We start from the raw sequence: 12,384 nt of genomic DNA, 5'->3' as shown, positions 1-12,384 counted from the left end.
TGAGAAACACTGGTGCACATTAAAACTTCTGAGAGTTTATTTCCTAAGTATACTTCCTATAAAAATCAGGGTATTCATATTTTAGAGAGACCCAAAATATCCATGAAAATGTAAAACAGCCATACCTTTGATTTAGAAATTCTATTTAAGAGTTTATCCTACAGAAACATTTGTCCAAATGGGCAAAAATATGCATAAAGGATAGTTAATTCACCAACAGGGGAATGGATAATTTTCATACAATGAAACAGTATAAATCCATTAAAAGAATGGAAGATATCTCTATACACTAACCTGAAAGGACTCCTTATCCAGTAAACAAAACAAATCACCAAACAGTATATATAATATGATTCCATTTTTTCAGAGAAGGAATAAAATTTACATATAATTTAACACATTGAAAAAAGTCTGGGGAAATGAATTCAAAACTGATCTCCAAAACTGATCTTCACTGGGAGGCAGTTCCCAAAGACCCTTAAATTCTACTTTAGAATAAAATATGCAAATATTATAAAATGTGTAAGCATTTTAATTTTATAAGAAAACCATTAAAGATGTTACATTTATTAAAAATCTCCAGATGAAAAATCATTGCACCAAAACCTATATGTATACTCTAAGGAAAACAGTGATATCTCCAAATAGGTGTGCCTCATTTTATAGTACACTTACTACACACACAAAAGATAAAATTAAACATCAGTTTCAAACATCAGGATTCTATGGAGAAGCTTCTAGGTTCTTCAAATGTCTGACATAAATTACCAGAGGCTGAATACACGCTAGTATTCACTCATCTCTGTCACTGCTATAAGGAAAGAGGCTGGGCTCCCTGTGTGTAATAGTTCTGGAGGAAACAGGGATGGGGGACCTGGAGCTCACTTGCTTTACCTCTGCCAGACCCCCTCCTCCACAGCCGCACTTCACTGTCACCCCAGTATAGTGGAGCTCCTCTTAAGACATCATTTGAAAAAAGAGTTCTGCTAATTTTTTCTATTAAAATCTAAGCAAAGCATCTATGCCTTCATTTTAAAAGTCTGTATTAAGGGAATTTCAGCTAGGCTGAACATATCTTCAGTTGTGGTTGTTACTGCTGCTCAGTTGTTAAGTCTTGACCAACTCTTAGCGCCCTCATGAACTCCAGCACACCAGGCTCTCCTGTCCTTCACTATGTCCTAGAGTTGCTCAGATTCGTGTCCACTGAGTCAGTGATGCTATCTAACCACCTCAACCTCTGCCACCCTCTTCTTTTGCCTTCAATCAGCTGTGGTATCTACTTCCATAATCATTCTCTCAGAAATTATTACTAAAACACAAGTAGCTTACACTGGGTGCTGAAACCTTTTACTTTAAGCTTTTTAAATGAATGCAGAATGGAAACTACATTACAGATGTCCAGTAATCCTTAAGGAATAGAGGTAAAACACTGGGGACAGTCCAGTGGCAACAACTTTCCTTCAGAGTGGCCTTTGCTTTCCCAAGTTGCCAGTGAAGTTTAGCTGACAAGCTAACCTTACTTAAACTTATCTGAACAGCTGATATATCATACATTGTATGCAGGGTGGGGGGAGGCGGGAGTATAAATCGGTACAAGAGTTTTGGAAGTCAATCTGGCAATCTATATGAGAACTAAGAAATGTAAAAATCTTTTTAGCCAGGCATTCCACTTCTAGGAATTCATCTTACAAACATACTCATGTGTAAAGTGACACAGATGCAAAGCTCTTCACTGCAGCGTCATTTAGAAGAGCAAAGATGAAAGCAATTGAAAAGACAAGAGTAGCTCAAATTCATAGAAGTTTCTAAAATGGTGGTTGATAGGGAAAATTGGGGAGCTGGCTAGTTAAATAAATTATAATATTTTAATTTATAAAATTACAATATTATTATAATAATCCATGCAATAGAATATTATGCAATCATCATCTATACACTAATATGAAATGATACTGGCTGAAGGTCCAATACTTTGGGCACCTGATGCAAAGACCTAACTCATTAGGAAAGACCCTGATGATGGAAAGATTGAAGGCAGGAGGAGACGGGGACGACAGAGGATGAGATGCTTGGATGGCATCACCAACTTGATGGATATGAATGTGAGTAAGCTCCAGGAGTTGGTGATCGACAGGGAGGCCTGGAGTGCTGCAGTCCACGGGGTTGCAGAGTCAGACACGACTGAACAACGGGACTGAACTGATGAAATGACTGTAAGCAATAAAGGCCAAGTGCAGAACACTGTGAAGGATGTCATCAGCTGGGTTTTCAGAAAAGACAGAGAATATATTTACTAAGTGAGAACTTCCATATTACGCCTCTGTCAACAACCCTTCAATGGACACACACATGCACACCCTACCCTTTCATTAACTCATTCTTCACTCAATAAAGCAGTATCAGGCACTGTGGATATAAAATGAACAAGAGCAAAAGTATTATTCTAATAGCAGTTAAAACACAAGAAAAGTCTAACTCGATTCTATAAATACTGGGCTATTAAGAGGTAATGTGGAAAGCCTTCTGGCTCCACATTGATGTTTTATAACCAAATATTCCTTTTAAGCAATTTCTGCTACATGAATGGAAAATACTAGATACTTAGGCCTGTGACGCAGGAAAGCCTACGGGTAAATATAACTGCAAATAAAAATAAGCTTTCTATATAACATGCATCTTACCGTTTGTTAGATATAAAGTAGATAAATCCAGTGTGTTGGGTTTCAAATCTCAAAATATAAATTGAATTTCAAACTCTTTGTTCTGGCTTAAATAGCGTCCCTTCAAATTTACATCAATCCAAAATCTATGAATGTGACCTTATTTGGAAACAGGGGCTTTGTAGATGTAATCAAGTTAAGCTGAGGTCAGAGTGGATTAGGGTGGGCTCTAAACCTATATCCAATATGACTGGTGTCCTTATAAAATGAGGGAAATTTGCACAGAGATACACAAGGAGAATGTCATGTGACGACGGAGACAGATCCTGGAGTGACGCGTCCACAAGCCAAGGACTGCAGACAACCATCGAAAGTGAGCAAGAGGCAAGGAAGGGACCCTCCCACTGGAGCTGTCAGACAGAACATCCCTGCCAAAACTTCAGCTTCAGACTTCTAACCCTGAACTGTGACATAATAAATTCCTGTTGTTTTAAGTCCCCCAGTTGGTGGCACTTTGTTATGGAAGCCCTCTAAAACTAATATATCCCACCCTCCTCAACTTTCCTCATTTCACTTTTCCATTCTGCTACTGCTGCTAAGTCACTTCAGTCGTGTCCGACTCTGTGTGACCCCATAGATGGCAGCCCACCAGGCTCCCCCGTCCCTGGGGTTCTCCAGGCAAGAACACTGGAGTGGGTTGCCATTTCCTTCTCCAATTTCCATTCTATTCCCTTCAAATAATAGTTTTTTTCTAACCAACTATAAGAAAAAAACAACAACACTATACTTTAAACACCCAGAAGATTATATAGAAACCTAATATTATATATTATAAATGGTTCTCAATGTTCATTCCTACAAATAGTTTAAGGGTATAATCATTAAGAGTTAACCCAATACATATTTTCTCTCTCTGCCACAACTTAACTAAAATTACTTTTCAAACTAAATGTCAATTTATTATACTAAGACTTACATGAATACTAAATCAAACAAGGGAAGGTAGCTGGATCAACTTTTAAAAACTTATCCTGATGTAGCAATAAAGTCATGCTATATTTTATAATTAGCTGAATTTTATTCAACAATAAATTTCACTTCTAGTAGCTATAGGATTCTTCTTTTACCAATACTTTTACCGTATCATTATGTACTTCAAAGATCACTGTTAGACAAAATCAAGATTAAAAAAATGCTTGCAGAGAAAAAACATTTATTTTATGTATGAAATAGCTGTGTTCCTCAAATCATAGCCTGCTATCCAAACCAGTAAGTATAATAATGGAGCCAGTATCTTAACCAAGGAATAGAATTATTCTCATGTTAAAGAACAGAAACTATGGATGACAGCCAGTTCTTACATTATACTTGATTAGAAGAACAAAAATATTTTAACATACTGTTCTGTGAAATGAATTCTCAAAAAAGAACTGGGTCAGGTCCACTATTTCCAAAGGGAATGAAAGACAACTGGGTAAAAACTGGAAGAAAAGTTCCCTAGTTATAACTGAATTTTTAAAAATTCTTATTAAAAACCAAGGCTAAAGATTATCACCTACTACACACACACACATACACATATATTAATAAATCTCCCCAAAAGTCATAGACTAGAATTGATCAGGATAGTTCACATCTCAAAAAGAAAATAAAAACAACAATTAAACCATCACAAATTCCTTAAAAACACTGCTGCTAAAGCTGTTAACGGCTTCCCTGGTGGCTCAGAGGTTAAAGCATCTGCCTCCAATGCGGGAGACCTGGGTTTGATCCCTGGGTCAGGAATATCCCCTGGAGAAGGAAATGGCAACCCACTCCAGTATTCTTGCCTGGAGAATCCCATGGACTGAGGAGCCTGGTGGGCTGCAGTCCACGGGGTCACAAAGAGTCGGACACGACTGAGTGACTTTACTTACTTACTTAAAGCTGTTATACTGATCCACAAAACAGAATTAATGTGGAGAAGAAAGGTTGCTTTTTACATACAATCATAATAACACAATCATAATCATAGCTTGCTTTTCAAAAAAAAATATCGGCAAGCTGATGGCACAAACTAGTTTATGATTGTGTGCCTCAGTATTTTCACTTAAGAAACATAATGATATCATTATGCTATTCAAACTTATTGTGAAATGAATGAGATATAATTGATAGAATCACAGACATCCTGGGTAGTTAGATTACACGACAGTTGAAGTTCCCTTTGAAATCACTATTAACTGAGTGATACACTGTATCACTCACATAAGGTCAGGTATTCTAATATGAACAGTAAAGATTAGAGAGACAAAAGAAACAACAACACATGGAAGAATCTCGTGAAACTCCAAACTGTGGCTTTCAGTAGCCCAGACTGCAGGCAGACTGGACTGGACTCGTCCAAAGCCAGGGGTTAGCAGAGGAAGATGAAAAAGGAGAGAGGACACTACAGGCGGCTGTGAGAAAGCAGCTCAGGGTACTGAGTAACAGAGAGGAGACAGGAGGGGAGGGAGCAAGCAAGGGAGTGATTCATTAAAAGAAAACAGAGGGAGGGCTATTATTCTAGAGATACTTGGTGCCTCCCGCGATGTCTGCCTTTACCCATCCTATTCAAACCTCCACAAATAGGGTCCAGACATTTTGAGAAAGCCCCCAGGAGAACTGAATGTATGCGTATAAACAAGGATCACTGGAATTTATGCACCAATGTTTTTAAGAATACTGACCATACTGGGAAGCTGTAGTCAGCACTACTTTTGGGCACTTTAAGAGGTTAAACTTGAGGTGGCAAGGCTCAAGGTATAGCTTTTAGAAGGGTTGCTTAACTAAAAGAATAATAGTAGCATATATTATTAAATAGATATACAATTAAATACTAATAATATTAATAGCTATCATTTATAGAATGTTTACTATGTATCAGGCATTAATAATTAGTAATAGAAAATAATTCACATTATTTTCTTATGTAACCTTCACAAAAATCCCAAAGGTATAGACACTTATCCACAATTTACAGTTGAAGAAAATGAAATACAAAAGGTTAAGCAATATCTTCAAAGTTACACACTTAGGAAGTAGAGGAACTGGGATTCAAAACCACTGTATCATGCTGTCACTGTGGGTGTCTTACGGCATTGAGGAACCTTGAGGAGAGGAATAAACGGGTACACTGCCCACACAGCCCCTGACGTTGCCCATGATCATACCAGGAAATGGGGTAGACGTGCCAAGTTAGTGGTTAGGTCCACTAACTTTATTTATCCTCAACAACAAATAAGGGTGGTGGACAACAACAGTAAGGAGTGGAACAGAAGCCAAGAATCAAGTGTTTTGTGCATGACAATTGAACAATAACCCAGACTAAAGAGGGTATCCTTTGGAAGGACTGATGCTAAAGCTGAAACTCTAGTACTTTGGTCCCCTCATGCGAAGAGTTGACTCATTGGAAAAGACGGATGCTGGGAGGGATTGGGGGCAGGAGGAGAAGGGGACGACAGAGGATGAGATAGCTGGATGGCATCACTGACTCACTCGATGGACGTGAGTCTGAGTGAACTCTAGGAGTTGGTGATGGACAGGGAGGCCTGGCGTGCTGCAATTCATGGGGTCGCAAAGAGTCAGGCACGACTGAGCGACTGAACTGAACTGAACTGACTGAAAGAGGCAAAGGATACCTAAGAAAAGAGAATCAACATTGCTTTTGGGCCCGGATGCTGTCATCTTAAATTTAATATGCTCAATACAGAACCAGTTCTTTACCCTAGTCTTCTCCATCTCAACAAAGGACATCATCATTCACCCAACCAACTCAAGACAAAACCTAAGGCCACCTTTGATTCCTTCCTTTCCTCAATTCTCCACATTTAATCTAAGTCCTTTGAGCTCTACCTCCAAGACACATCCTGTAGCCTCTATGTTGCTCCTTCTTTACTACCTCTGCTCTAGGCCGAGCCATCGACACCTCTTTCGTGGACTTCTAAAGCGACCTCCTAACTTGACCTCTCATTTCTACTTTAGCCACCTGCTTAAAACAAAATTTTAAAATAGTTTATAATTTCAAATACCAATATAATCTGAATCACCACTGGCAAGACTGGAAAGAGAAAGAGCAGGGAAGTCAAAGATAACTGATAATTAACTCTAACTGGTTTACCTCAAATCTAGACAGGTTTGTTTTACCTCAAACCTAGACAGTTCCCCAAAGGGAAGATATGTATCTCGGAAGAAGCAATTCTACCTTCGGTCACCAGCACCGCAAAACTTTCAGCACAGCTGGTCAACATCCTCCGTTACCACCCCGAAGACCCTACACATGTCCAAACATCCTACTCCCACCTCTATCCCCTTTAAAACCACTAAGAGAGTTCAAAATGACTGAGGTCAATATGACCCTGTAATAAAATCAGAGTGAGTTAAATAACAAATGAGAATAGTGCCAACAACATGAGGACTAAGTGAACACGTGCTTATTACAAACAAAGATCAAGCCCTGTGACACCAGCTTTTACCCACTCACCCCCCAGGATATGGCAGCAAGGAGACTGCTAGAGTCTTCTCTGGGAAATCTGATCAGCTCATGAGAAAAGATAGAAAAATACTGACATTTAGGATTCTCCAGTGAAGTAGTCCAATCATTATCTTACAATGAGGCTTAGTGTAGACAAGCCTCAACCACTAGTAGGGCTGCCAATCAACTTTATAGTCCCCTACTTTTAAATAAGAACACACTGTCATTATTACCAGATAACCAGAAAAAGCCCTTAATGTGAAAGAAAATAAAGCAAATAGTCTACTAAAGAAATTGATTTTATGGTCAAAAACCTTCCAATAAATAATTCTTCTGGCCCAAATGATATCACTAGCAAATTCCACTATTCTTTTTAAAAAGAAACAACAATTCTATACCATCTCTTCCAGAAAATAGAAAAGAAGGGAAAGATTACCCTTATGCCAAAACCAGGAAAAGACAACAACAACAAAAAAAAACCACTACAGACTCACGTCCATTAAAATCCTCAAAAAAATCAGGAAATGTACTCCAATAATATACACTGCAATCAAGTAAGGTTTTATCATCACAAGAACTGAAGGTAATAATCCAACATATTAACAATCTAAGGAAGAAAAATCTCACAATTATATTGCAACAGTCTGAAGGTCTGTATCCCTCTAAATTCATATCTTAATGTCCCAACCCTCCAAGGTGATGGTATTAGTAGGCAAGGACTTGGGAAAGTGATTAGGTCTACGGGTTGAGGCCTCATGAATGGAATTAGTGGGCTTATAAAAGACCCCACAGAGCTATGCAGCTCATTCTACCAAGTGAGGGCACAGCGAAAAGGCTATGAACCATGAGGAGAGCCTTTACCAGATGGTGACTGTGCTGGCACCTTGATTTTGGACTTCTAAGCCTCCTGGATTATAAGCAATAAATTTCTGTTGTTCATAAGCCACTCAGCCTGTGACACTTTGTTACAGCAGTCCAAAAGACCAAGACACATATGAATTAATACACAAAAAGTGCTTAAATTTCAATATCCATTCATGATAAAAACTCTCAGTAAACTAAACACAGAAAGGAATTTCCTCAGTGTGATAAAGTGTTTCTACACAAAATCAATAGTTAACATATTATTTGGTATTAATTATATATGAGTGTTTTCTCCCTAAGATTGAGAACAAGGCAAGGATGCTCAATCTCACCTGTCTTATTTAACATTATTCCAGAAGTCTTAGTGAGTTTAGTAACAGGAGAAAAAAGAAAGAAAAGGGGGGGAAAATGAAGAAGAAATGAAAGCCATGCAGATTGAAAAGGAAGAGATAATTCTGCCCATATTTACAAAAGGCAGGACTATCTCTGTAGAATGTCCTAATCCAAACCTACAAAAAGCTCCTATTATTAATAAATGTGGAGAAGGAAATGGCAACCCACTCCAGTATTCTTGTCTGGGGAATCCCATGGACAGAGGAACCTGGCAGTCTACAGTCCATGGGATCACACAGAGTCAGACATGACTGAAGCGACTTAGCACATTAATAAATGAGTTTAGAAAAGTTGAAAAATACAAAGTCAACAATAAGTATCATATTTTTATATTAGTAATAAATGATAGGAAGTTTTAAAAATTAAATTCCACTTACAACAGATCAAAAAATGTTCTCAGGTATAAATCTAAAATGCATGGACAGGATCTGTATGCTTCCAACTACAAAGTGTTGATGAAAGAACTCAAAGAAGACTAAAATGAAATGAATACCATGTTAATGGGCTGAAAGATTCAACACAGTAAAGATATCAATTCTCCCACAAGTTGGTCTACAAATAAAACACAATTCTTATAAAAATCCCCAAAAGAATTTTTACATATACAGACAACTGGATTCTAAAATGTATAAAGACCAACAAACTAGAATAACCGAAATAACTTTAAAAAGGAAAAATAAAGTAAAAGTAAATTTTACTTACTAACTATAAAGCTAATCAAATGGCATGGCACTGGTGAAGGATCAGACACACAGATCAACAGATCAGAAAAAAGACTTCAGAAACAGATCACACAAATATGGCTAAATGATTTTTGACAAAGGTGCAAAGTCAATCCAATGGAGAAAGAAGAGTCTTTTCAACAAACCATGTTAGAAAAATATAAAACCTAAACCCATACCTTACTACAATTAATTCAAAATGGATCACAGAGTTGAATGTGAAACTGAGAACTACAAAACTTCCAGAAGAAAATTTAGGGGAAAATCTCCATGACCTGGAGTTAGGCAAAGTGTTCTTAGACTTGATAAGAGAAGCATAATTCATAAAAGAAAAAATAAGTAAACTGGACTTATCGAAATTTAAACCTTTTGCTCAGGAAAAGACACTGTTACGAGAATGACAAGACTGGATGAAAATGGAAGCAATCACAACAAAGTATTTGTGTCTTTGTATCCAGAATGTTTACAGAACTTCTAAAACTCAAGAGTAAGATAACAAATCACTCAATTAAAAACTAGGCAAAAAATTTGGACACCTCACCAAAGATAAAAGGATGACAAACAACCTTATGAAAAGATGTTCAACATCATTAGCCATTAGGGAAATACAAATTAAAACCATGAAGAGCTAACTTCAGATTCTTTACCATCTGAGCCACAAGGAAAGCCCATACACTTACTAGAATTATTAAAATTAAACATACTGATAATACCAAATTTTGATAAGGATGCAGAAAAACAAACTTGCAGACACTGCTGATGGGAATGAAAAATATATAGCCACTCTGGAAACAGTTTGGCAGTTTCTTCTAAAGTTAAAAATACACTTACCGTCTAACCTAAGAAACCCACTCCTAGGTATTTACCCTAAAGCAAGGGTTAGCAAACTTTCTGTAAAGAGTCAGCCATTACATATTCTAAGCTTTGAGGGCCACATATGGTCTCTGTTGCATATTCTCTCTTTTCTTTTTTTTTCAAACAAACCTTTACAAATGTAAAAGGCTAAGAATTCTTAGCTCATAGTGCCATACAAAAACAGGCAACAGGAAAATTTGAGCAGAGTTTGTTAACTCTTACCCTAGAGAAATGAAAACTTATGTCAATACAGAAAACTCTACATGAATGTTTACACCAGCTATATTCATAATTGCTAAATACTAGAAACAACCCAAATATCCTTCAGTAGCTGAATGGATATCAACTGTGATACATCCATAAAATGGAATATGACTTAGCAGCAAAAAAGGGCATTCTAATGATACATACCACAACTTGGACAACTTTAAAAGGCATGCTGAGTCAAAGAAGTCAGTCTCAAAAAAGTTACATAACACATGATTCTATTTTATGAGTCTCAAAAAGACAAAATTATGGTGACGGAAAACAGACCAGGAATTGCCCCTCAAAAGGTTACATAATGCATGATTCTATTTTATGACATTTTCAAAAAGACAAAATTATAGTGAAAGAGGACACACCAGGGATTACAGGGGTTACAGGTAGGGGGAGGATGTGATTACCAAGGATAGAGATCACTGCAGCATGGCAGAACTACAGATGATTTTTTACTCTGTTGTTTCTCTTCCTTTTAAAAATATTTCTACTTTCTCCAAGTTTTTAGCATTTGACTTCTTACTTTAGTAATTCAAAGGATTCCCTGGTGGCTCAGACGGTAAAGCGTCTGCCTGCAATGCGAGAGACCCAGGTTTGGGAAGATACCCTGGGGAAGGAAATGGCAACCCACTCCAGTACTCTTGCCTAAAAAATTCCATGGATGGAGGAGTCTAGCGGGCCGCAAAGAGTCGCACACGACTGAGCGACTTCATTTCTTTCCTTTTTCTTTAGTAATTCAGGGAAGTTTTTTGCCCCAGATCTAAGTATTAGAAGATGTTAACTAATGGATTACACTCTTTTTGTTTCTTAATTTAATTTTCTTTCATTTTCTCACATTCTAAAAACCTCTCCCCTTGAGTGCTGCTGCTGCTGCTGCTAAGTCACTTCAGTCATGTCCGACCCTGTGCCACCCCATAGATGGCAGCCCACCAGGCTCCCCCGTCCCTGGGATTCTCCAGGCAAGAACACTTGAGTGGGTTGCCATTTCCTTCTCCAATGTATAAAAGTGAAAAGTGAAAGTGAAGTCGCTGTCAGTCTGCTTCAAATGTGTTTTGTTAAATCACTGAGAATTGAAGTAGCTAAGACTTTATATTATTTCGTTTTACAGAATGTTCCAGTAAAAGTACTTCACACTACACAAAATCCTCAACTTGTTCAAAGTTTTCTCAACCTTTTAAATAGCTTCTTTCATTTACTTGTAAGATGACAAACAGAACAAGCACACTAAATTCAAAGATTCGGATTTAAATCAAAGGTACTTTAATTTGATTTTCTTGGGAAAGTGTAAGCAATGGGATTAAGTAGTGTCTGCCTTAGGTTACTAAAATGAGTAATTAGAAGAAGGGAAATTTTAACTTCTCCTAAAGGTAGAGGATTACACCAAACTGCTAGGAAATAAGTAGGCAATGTAGATGCTTCTCTGCTTTGCTAGTAGAGTTCTAAATAGCTTTAGAATCAGACCATTACATATGGAAGAAGGTTTGATTTTAATGAAGTTTACAGCTTGAAAGGAACACAGAGGTATTTGAATCAAGTTCCTTACTTCACAGATACTTTTTCAAATACAAGAAGCAGAACTCTATGGCTACCCCTTGACTGACTGAATTAGTTGAAAGAAAAAACATGCAAATGATAAAGATAATTAATTTACAACCACTCTTGCTTACTATCCCCTAAAGCACTTACTGATGTATTCATTCATTCAATTAGTTTTATTTTCTTCATAGATAAGCAGGATTCTGCCACTTTGAGGGACGTAGACATATACAGTTCAGTTCAGTCGCTTAGTTGTATCCGACTCTTTATGACCCCATGGACTGTAGCATGCCAGGCCTCCCTGTCCATCATCAAATCCCAGAGTTTACTCAAACTCATGTCCACTGAGTCAGTGATGCCATCCAACCATTTCATCCTCTGTTGTCCCCTTCTCCAGCATCAGGGTTTTTTTCCAATGAGTCAGTTCTTCACATCAGGTGGCCAAAGTATTGGAGTTTCAGCTTCAGCATCAGTCCTTCCAATGAATACTCAGGACTGATTTCCTTTAGGATGGACTAGTTGGACCTCCTTGCAGTCCAAGGGACTCTCAAGAGTCTTCTCCAACACCACAGTTCAAAAGCATCAATTCTTCAGCACTCAGCTT

The 12,384-nt window shown here is 37.6% G+C and overlaps 1 protein-coding gene across 3 annotated transcripts in view; it reads right to left on the bottom strand.

Annotated features, from left to right (window-relative positions):
• LPGAT1 (lysophosphatidylglycerol acyltransferase 1) overlaps positions 1-12,384 on the bottom strand; it is a 152,573-nt gene that overhangs the window by 44,603 nt on the left and 95,586 nt on the right. The window lies entirely within an intron of this gene.

The sequence above is a fragment of the Ovis aries genome, chromosome 12, assembly GCF_016772045.2.
Source record: "Ovis aries strain OAR_USU_Benz2616 breed Rambouillet chromosome 12, ARS-UI_Ramb_v3.0, whole genome shotgun sequence".
Lineage (NCBI taxonomy): Eukaryota > Metazoa > Chordata > Mammalia > Artiodactyla > Bovidae > Ovis > Ovis aries.
The sequence above is the reverse complement of the archived record's forward strand: the minus strand, read 5'-3'. Positions and strand labels throughout refer to the sequence as shown.